This window comes from Mytilus californianus, unplaced genomic scaffold, assembly GCF_021869535.1.
Source record: "Mytilus californianus isolate M0D057914Y unplaced genomic scaffold, xbMytCali1.0.p SCAF_7, whole genome shotgun sequence".
NCBI classification, from domain to species: domain Eukaryota; kingdom Metazoa; phylum Mollusca; class Bivalvia; order Mytilida; family Mytilidae; genus Mytilus; species Mytilus californianus.
In genome coordinates, this window is record NW_026262723.1 from 99,696,790 (window position 1) to 99,706,042 (window position 9,253).

A 9,253-nucleotide genomic window follows, 5' to 3' on the forward strand; every position below is an offset into this window, starting at 1 on the left:
AACATTACCTCAGTGATATTTCAAGCCCATCCCTGCTAACATATTTCTGATACAACTGAATACATTTAAGCCAAACTTCACCTCAGCGATATTACAAAACCATCCCTCCTTACACACTTCTGAAACCACTGAAGAGACTTGATCCAAACTTCACCTCAGTGATATTTCAAGACCAAACCCTGCTAATGTAACAGCCACTATGTTCCGTCAGTTACTTTGTTCCGGCGGAACTTTTCAACTAGTTATTTCGTTCCGATGGAACTTTCCAACTAGGTGTTTTATTCCGAGTGCAGTCGAAAAGTTCCGGAAAAAAGTAGCTAGTTGAAAAGTTCCGGAACAATGTAGCTAGTTGAATAGTTCTGGCGGAACAGAACAACTAGTTACATCGTTCCGAATATACCATATTTCGTCCTTTTTGTAAAAAGAGGGGGAAGAATGAGTATCAGTATATATAAGAGCAAATCATTAATTTACAAGAATACCCAACGCACTGAAAGGGGTTTCTTTGGGGACAAATATGCAAAATTTAAGTTGTATTTTATAGCTCACATAAAACGGAATAAGTTGCATTATCATGCAAATTTAGTATTCATAGTACCCTCAAGAGAGGGAAGAATACCCCCTCCTCATGTGGTTCTTTGCATCAATTCTCCAAATGGAACTTTGTGACTGGTTGATAAGTTCCGTTGGAACTTTTGGGCTAGTTTGTTAGTTCCGGTTTTGACTTATTTGCCAAAGAGGAACTTTGTGGCTAGTTGATAAGTTCCTTTTGACTTTTGTAATCGGTATCTTGGTTTCCCTTTGAAAGGTTCAAATATAATATGTTTACTTTGCATCAATTCTCCGAATGGAACTTTCTGCCTGGTTGATAAGTTCCGTTGGAACTTTTGGGCTAGTTTGTTAGTTCCGGTTTTGACTAATTTGGCAAAAAGGAACTTTCTTACTAGTTGGTATGTTCCGTTGGAACTTTTCAACTAGTCACTTTGTTCCGGTGGAACTTTTAAACCAGAGGAAGAACAAAGTAACTAGTTAATAAGTTCCTCCGGAACTTTTCGGCTAGTTAGTTTTTTCCGCCCGGAACTTTCCAACGTCGGAACAAAAGAGCATTTACACTAACACATTTCTGATACAACTGAACACATTTAAGCTAAACTGCATAGAGATTTGTAAACCCGAAATATGTACATAAATAGGTGCACTTGCATAGGGTTGATTTCTCTCCGACGCAACTCGGTAAGACAATCCTACCTTACACACTTCTGATACAACCAAACAGATTTCATCAAAACTTCACCTCAGTAGAGTGACAAAACAAACCCTTTTAACACATCTCTGATACAACTGACCAGATTTTAGCCAAAAACAATCCTTGCTTACACGCTTGTGATACCTCAATGCTGAAACAAGAAAATCCCTGCTTTCACACTTCTGATACCAGACAAACTTTACATCACTTATATTGCAAGACATCCCCTGCTTTCACGCCCATGATACCACGGAACAGATTTTAACCAAACTTCACTTCAGTGATATTACAAGACATTCCCTGCTTACACATGTCTGATACAACTGAACAGATTTTATCCAAACTTTACCTCAATAATATTACAAGACATCCCGTGCTGTCACACTTCTGATACCCCTGAACAGATCTCATTCAAACTTCAACTCAGTGCTGTTACAAGACAATCCCTGCTTACACATCTCTGATACAGCGGAACAGATTTCATTCAAACTTCTAATCAGTGCTGTTACAGGAAAATCCCTGCTTACACATCTCTGATACAACTTAACATATTTTAGCCAAACTTCTCAGTGATAATACAAGACATCCCCTGTTTACATACCTAGGATACCACAGACCAGATTTTAACCAAATAACCCAGGTGATATTACAAAACAATCCTTGCTTACACACTTCTGAAACAACAGAACTGATTTTAACCAAACTTTACCTCAGTGCTGAAACAAGAAAATCCCTGCTTTCACACTTCTGATACCACTGAACAGATTGTTGACAAACTTTACATCACTTATATACAAGACATCCCCTGCTTTCACGTCCATGATACCACGGAACAGATTTAAACCAAACTTCACTTCGGTGATATTACAAGACATTCCCTGCTAACACATTTGTGATACAACTGAACAGATTTTATCCAAACTTCAACTCAGTGTTGTTACAAGACAATCCCTGCTTACACATCTCTGATACCACGGAACAGATTGCATTCAAACTTCAACCCAGTGCTGTTACACTTCTGATACCACTGAACAGATTTCATTCAAACTTCAACTCGGTGCTGTTACAAGACAATCCCTGCTTACACATCTCTGATACCACGGAACAGATTTCATTCAAACTTCAACTCAGTGGTGTTACAGGAAAATCCCTACTTACACATCTCTGATACAACTGAACATTTTTTTGCCAGACTTTATTTTCTTAGTTATATAACAGGACACCACCTGCTTACACATCTCTGATACAACTTGACATATTTTATCCAAACTTCTAAGTGATAATACAAGACATTCCCTGTTTACATACCTAGGATACTACAGAACAGATTTTAACCAAACTTCACCCAAGTGATATTACAAAACAATCCTTGCTTACGCGCTTGTGATACCTCAGAATTTTCGTAAGTCAAACCACTTCCGTGATATTACACGACAATACATGCTTTCACACTTCTGAAACAAAAGAAGAGATTTTAACCAAACTCTACCTCAGTGCCGAAACATGACAATCCCTGCATTTACACCTCTGACACCACTGAACAGATTGTAGACAAACATTATATCGCTTATATTACAAGACATCCCCTGCGTTCACACCCATGATACCACGGAACAGATTTTAACCAAACTGCATCTTGGTGATATTACAAGACATTCCCTGCTTACACATCTCTGATACAACTGAATATATTTTATCAAAATTTTATCTTGGTAATATTACAAGACATCCTGTGCTGTCACACTTCTGATACCCTTGAACAGATTTCATTCAAACTTCAACTCAGTGCTGTTACAAGACCATCCCTGCTTAGACATCTCTGATACAACTGAATAGATTTTATCAAAACTTTACCTCAGTAATATTACAAGACATTTCCTGCTTACACACGTCTGATACCACTGAACAGATTTCGTACAAACTTCAACTCAGTGCTGTTACAAGATAATCCCTGCTTACACATCTCTGATACAACTGAACAGATTTTAGCCAAACTTTATACCTCAGTAATATTACAAGACCTCCCCTGGATACACACCTCTGATACCATTGAACAGATTTTAGCCAAACTTCACCTCAGTGATATTACAGGACATTCCCTGCTTACACATCTCTGATACAACTAAACAGATTTTAGCCAAACTTCTCAGTGATAATACAAGACATCCCCTGTTTACACACTTATGATACCACAGAACAGGTTTTTACCAAACTTCACCTAAGTGATATTACAAAATAATCCTCTCAGTGGAGTAACAAGACAATCCCTGCTTACACATCTCTGTTACAACTGAACAGATTTTACACAATTTTACCTCGGCAATATTACAAGACAAGACGTCCCCTGTTACATCTGATACCACTGAACATTTCAACTTCAACTCAGTGCTGTAACAAGACAACCCTGCTTGCACATCTCCGATACACCTGAACAGATTTTATCCAAACTGTATACCTCAGTGATATTACAGGACACCCCCTGGTGTCACACATCTGATTCCACTGAACAGATTTCATTTAAACTTCAACTCAGTCCTGTTACAAGACATCACCTGGTTACACAACTTTGATACCACGGAACAGACTTTAGCCAAACTTCACCTCAGTGATATTACATGACACCCCTGCTTACACATCTCTGATACAACTTCAACAGATTTTAGCGAACTTATCAGTGATAACACAAGACATCCCCTGTTAACACACTTATGATACCATAGAACAGGTGTTAACTAGTGTTGCCAAATTGAAAAGTTTTGTCTAACCGGTTACTCGGATAATCTTTCGACCGAATAATCGGTTAACCGGTAGTTCAGTTGATATGTAAAGGCATTATCTACAGTTCTCTACAAAAGCACGTTTTTATGATAAGATAAATTGATGTTTATCCTTGTGCATTGTAAGTCTTGGCTTTGAGAATTCAAGGTGAAGTTTTACTTTTAATAATCCAATACTACCATATCTACTTTGTAATAACTTCAGATTGAGAAAATGAAAATCTTTTTGATCTCGTCAAATTAACAATGTGGGGGAGGGGCAATAGGGGGTCCGTTTACATGTTAACAACACCTCGATTTTGGCAAAAAACAGTTAACAACAAATATAAAATGCAGATAACAGTTATCACAAACTTTAACTGAATAACAGATAACAGTGGTGAAAAAACTTCAATAACACTTAACAACCATATTGAAAAATCAAACAATGTTAAGGTATTTGATTGTTCTATCCGAATTTGGTGAATTTTCCAAACAAAACAGCGGGTGCATTGCAAAAAGCAGGAAATGCTCACCTTTTCCAATCACCTTAGTGTTTTCATTAAGTTTTTAAATAAGAGGAAATAATCTCATAATAGCAGGCAAAATCATTTTGGCGAGGGATCTGGGGGCCGCTTAAGGAGCCCCCCCCCCCGGCGGAATTGAGATTTAGCTAATTTTAAGTCATTTTTCAGGGCCTCCCTGCTCTCAAAAATAGTCATTTTGAGATCAGAGAGTCCCTTAAAAAATTACTTCAAAATTGCTTATGTTGAAACAATATTTTGACTGCAGCCATATTTAAAGACAGCGTCAAGTTGCATGACCTGAATATACATTTCTGAATATTTTCCTGTCGGTTGGCTGTTGGAAATGAAATGTTTAACTGAAGTAATCCAAAGATTAGTACTCTATTGTGTTTTTCTTGAGTTATTACTTGTATTATAGTTGTTTCAAATAGAATTCATTGATAAAATTAATTAATCCTTTATTATTTCAATAAATCGTTGTCAAATCCTCTCCCAGCACCCCGACTCCATAGATCACAAGGTGTTTCGAACATCTATTTAGACAAATTAAAATAACCTAATCGTGCTAGTTGACCATGGCCATGTCCATCTTCAGGAGCCCAATTTAAGGCATTGCATTGTGACACTTAATCTTAATTAAAAATACTGTAATTTTTATAAGGCACTCGACACCTCGTGATCTGTTTGACCAATACTTTTTATACTCTTTCTCTTTTGTCCATGTTTATCAATTTAACAAACATAGTACAGAATATATTTTTTCTAATTTGCAACATGATAATTACCAAGAGTTGCAGATGTTACTGTGTCTTTCAAGTTTTTATGCCTACGGAAAGCGAAACGAGGTATTTTATCAAATAAAACTTTGGCTCTTCGTCATCTTTTAATTTATCACAGTGTTTTAAAATATTCTTCTTTAAGTGTGTTTTCTGTCTTGAAAACATTGTGGAGAATACTAAGTGAGGCGACTGTAATAAACAGATAGCAGACAGTGGGTTAAAACAGTTAACAGTTTACATATATATATTTTCAAACAACACCTTGAAATCGCCCAAAACAGGTTAACAGAAAAGGGTATTGCCCCCCTCCTCCCCCCCCCCCCCCCCAACAATGTTTGAAACCGTTGATTGTCCCATTTTCTCTCCTGTCAGAAAATTCTGTGGAGTGTTTAGATTTGAGATGATTACGCATGTTACTCGTATCACCCATTATAAATTACAAGTAGTTCCATTCACATGATTTGCAGAAAATCGTAAAATTTAATCAGCTTCCAACTGTTTGAATACATATAAAGTTATAATTTACGGGTTTGACGATTATTTAGATTACTGTCATAATTCATACTTTTAAACTAAATTGTGTAGTGGTACACTAAAGCTGAACATTGAAATAGAAAGATATACTGACATGGCTAGAGAACTACGATTATACAAATGTTGTAGAAGTAAAATAACAAAAATACCGAACTCCGAGGAAAATTAAAAACGGACAGTCCCTAATCAAATATGCAGTGTGATGAAAACGAATACCACTTGTTATTAGTATGCCCATGCCTATAGATAAATTAGACCTAACTTGTTGCCACAATTTTATTGTTCTTGGCCAAACACTACTAAATAACAGTAGTTGTTTAAATTTACGTCTGTTTCACTTATAAAGAAATTGTGTAATTACATAAAATCTGCATGGTCAATCAGATCACATATTGTTACTTAATGTTGTTTGTTTTCTTATTACTAGTATGCATTTTATGTATTGCTCTCTGCTGTTTATCTTTTGTCATATTGTAAATATGTAAAATTGAGAATGGAAATGGGGAATGTGTCAAAGAGACAACAACCCGACCACAGAACAGACAACAGCAGAAGGCCACCAACAGGTGTGGTCGTTGCTATAGCATAATTAACTTGCTTTCTGCAATAAAGTATTCATTCATTCATTAATCAGTTAGTCTGAATGAAATCTGCTAATTATGTTTATTTTGGATCTTGCCCCGGGCTGATAGACAAGTTGTCTTTGTGCTAATTAATTTTGTAAAATCGAAATGTTTTCAAAAGCAATCAATACACTGGCCAATTGATCTGTCAAATTAATTACCACGACGATCATTTAAAAAAAAATGTTAATGATTTCAATACACATTTATATAAACTCTATTAACATTGGAAGAAGGACCGGTTAACCGGTTAGCGTTTTTGGTATTCGATATTCGGTCCTTCCAACGGTTAACCGGTTAACCGTTGACAATACTGGTTTTAACCAAACTTCCCGTAAGTGATATCACAAGACAATCCTTGCTTACACGCTTCTGATACCTCAGAATGTTTTTTAGTCAAACCACTTCTGTGATATTACATGACAATACCTTCTTGCACACTTCTGATACAAAAGATCAGATTTTAAGCAAAGTTCACCCAATGCCGAAACAAGACAACCCCTGCTTACACACTTCTGATACCACTGAACAGTTAACGTCAAAACTTTACCCCATTGATATAGCAAGACAATCTCTGCTTACACACTTCTGATACCACTGGATAGATTTCACCAAAACGTAACCTCTGATTTATAACAAGACAATCCCTCCTTACAAATTTCTGAAACCACCGAACAGATTTCATCCAAACTTCACCTGAGTGGATTAACAAGACATTCTCTGCTTACACATCTCTGATACAACTGAACAGATTTTAGCCAAACTACACCTCAGAAATATTACAAGACATCCCCTGCGTTCACACCCATGATACCAAGGAACAGATTTGACCAAACTTTACCTATGTGATATAACAAAACATTCCCTGCTTACACATCTCTGATACAACTGAATAGATGTCATCAAACCTTTACCTCAGTAATATTACAAGACATTTCCTGCTTACACATTTCTGATACCACTGAACAGATTTCATACAAACTTCAACTCAGTGCTGTTATAAGACAATCCCTGCTTACACGTCTCTGATACAACTGAACAGATTTAAGTCACAATTTATACCTCAGTAAAATTACAAGGACCCCTGGATACACACCTCTGATATCACGGAACAGATTTTAGCCAAACTTCACCTCAGTGATATTACAGGATATTCCCTGCTTACACATCTCTGATACAACAGATTTTAGCCAAACTTCTCAGTGATAATACAAGGCATTCCCTGTTTACACACCTATGATACCACAGAACAGATTTTAACCAAACTTCACTTAAGTGATATTACAAAACAATCCCTACTTACAAGCTTCTGGTACATCAGAACAGATTTCATTCAAAATACACCTCCGTGCTATTAAAAGACAACCCCTGCTTACACAATTATGATACCACTGAACATAAAACATCCAAACTTCCAAGGCTTCGTGTTGAAGGCCGTGCTTTGACCTATAATTGTTTATTTTTTACACGTTGTGACTTGGATGGAGAGTTATCTCATTGGCACTCGCACCACATCATCTAATTTCTATTCACCTCTGATCTATAACTAGACAATCCCTGCTTACACACTTCTGATACCACCGAAAAGATTTCATCCAAACGTCACATCAGTGCTGTTACAAGACAATCCCTGCGTACACATCTCTGTTACAACTGAACAGATTTTAGCCAAACTTTATACCTCAGTAATACTACAGACATCCCCTGGTTACACACCTGTGATACCAACGAACAGACTTTAGCCAAACTTTACCTCAGTGATATTACAGGACACCCCTGCTTACACATCTCTAATACAACTTCAACATATTTTATTTAAACTTCTCAGTGATAATACAAGACATCCTCTGTTTACACACTTATGATAACACAGAACAGGTTTTAACCAAACTTCACCTAAGTGGTATATATAATAATCCTTGCTTACCTCAGAATTTTTTTTTTAGTCAAACCACTTCCGTGATATTACAAGACAATACCTGCTTGCACACTTCTGATACAAAAGAACAGATTTTTACCAAACTTCACATCAGTGCTGAAACAAGACAATACCTGCTAACACACTTTTGATACCACTGAACAGATCTTAGCCAAACTTCCCTTCATTGATATTACATGACAGTCCCTGCTTCTACATCTCAGATGCCACTAAACATATTTTAACTAAACTTCATCTCATCGCTATAACAAGGCAATCTCTGCGAACACACTTCTGATACAACTGAACAGATTTTAGTTTAAAATTCACCTCAGTGCCACAATAAAACAACCCTGCTTAAAAGCCCATGATACAACTGAACAGATTGTAGTATAACTATACCACAGTGCCACAACAAAACAACCCTGCTTAAAAGCCTATGATACAACTGTACAGATTTTAGTTTAACTTCACCTCAGTGCCACAGCAAAACCAGTCTAATTAAAATATAGAACTCTGATTTCGTTATACTCCAATATGGAATATAACGAAATCAGAGTTCTATATTTTAATTAGACTGCAACAAAACGACCCTGCTTAAAATGATACAACCGAACAGATTTTAGTTTTACTTCACCTCAGTGCCACAAAAAAACAACCCTGCTTAAAAGCCTATGATACAACTGAACATATTTTAGTTTAACTCCTCCTCAGTGTCACAACAAAACAATCCTGCTTAAAAGCCTATGTATGATACCACAGAACAGATTTTAGCCAAACGTCACCGTAGAGATATCACAAGACAGTCCCTGCTTACACTATAAACATATTTTATCAGAATGTCGCCTCGGTCATATTACAAGACTTTTA